Below are 1,276 nucleotides of genomic sequence, written 5' to 3'. Positions count from 1 at the left end.
TCAGCAGGAGGACTGCTAAAGATCCTGGATGCCCATTAACCTCCCTGACGTGATACTGCACCTATTTACTACCATGAGCAGCCACCACAAAGTGAGGACCAGGCTCTGCCTTTCCAGTGAGCATCAGCTCCTCTTCAATGCAGAAGACATTTCACCTGGACCCTGCAGGTGTCAACTCTGAGCCCTGCCCTGCAGCAGAACTACATCTTACTGAAATTTGCACTCTATTTTTATACCCTTCCAATAAATGTTTCTATCAAACCTGTGGCTGCACCCTCATATGTCATCATTACTGTGGATCTTCAGGAGCAGCTGAGCAGCTCAAACTCCTTCTCCTGAGGACTCAGGTGGCTGCAGAGGGCCCAGGGCTGCTGATCAGGTGATTGGAGTCACTATTTGATAGTTGGAGTAATGTCTTCTATTTCCAGTAGCCTGGCTTGGTGAGTGCAGTCACCCCTGTCCTTCTGCCACACTGGGGTGAGTTGTTTTCATTCCTCCCTTTAGAAACCAGCCTGGGTTGTTCAGCTTGGAGAAGAGACAGCTCCAGGGAGACCTTAATCCAGCTTTTCAGTCTTTAAAAGGGGGCCTGTAAGAAAGATGGGGACAAACATTTTAGGAGGGCCTGTTGCAACAGGACAAGAAGTGACTGTTTTAAATAAAAGAGGGGAGATTTAGACTAGACAGAAGGAAGACATTTTTTACTGTGAGGGTGGTGAAACACAGGTCCAGGTTGCCCAGCAGGGGGTAGATGCCCCCTCCCCAGAAACATTCCAGGTCAGGCTGGATGGGGCTCTGAGCAACCTGATCTGGTTGAAGATGTCCCTGCTCACTGCAGGGGGGGTGGACTAGAGAAGCTTTAATGTTCCTACAACCCAAACTATTCTATGACTATAATTTTCTTCCTGACAACTCAGGCACACATTATCCCTCTGCCCAGCTCATCTGCAAAGGTTAAAATTCACTGAAAAGCTAGAGTCCAATTCTCTTTACACAACCCACAAGGGTGTCTGTGTTGCAATCACTCCCCTCTCAGCTTCCTGACAGATTTTGGCGATTGGAGGACACACATTTAGAGAGGTTGTGATTATTTCCCTCCTGGTTGCACAACAGCTCCGTGTCTCCTCCCCACCCCTGGGACACGGGTAAGTGAAATCACCCAACAACCTGTTCCTACACTCAGCTCTGGAAACTGGGAACTCACTGAAAGGGAAGGGGTTTGTTCAGTGCCCTGTGGAAATCAGGAGTGGTGGAGATCTAATGACATTTAAGTGGTTTA

At 48.5% G+C, this 1,276-nt stretch overlaps 1 protein-coding gene across 1 annotated transcript in view; it reads left to right on the top strand.

Moving 5' to 3' along the window:
• The window catches only part of LOC104393321 (ATP-binding cassette sub-family A member 10-like), a 66,573-nt gene that overhangs the window by 22,348 nt on the left and 42,949 nt on the right, over positions 1-1,276 (top strand). The gene's annotated exons all lie outside the window — the stretch shown is intronic.

Source organism: Chaetura pelagica, unplaced genomic scaffold (genome assembly GCF_000747805.2).
Source record: "Chaetura pelagica isolate M959 unplaced genomic scaffold, ChaPel_1.0 scaffold47, whole genome shotgun sequence".
NCBI classification, from domain to species: domain Eukaryota; kingdom Metazoa; phylum Chordata; class Aves; order Apodiformes; family Apodidae; genus Chaetura; species Chaetura pelagica.
The sequence above is the reverse complement of the archived record's forward strand: the minus strand, read 5'-3'. Positions and strand labels throughout refer to the sequence as shown.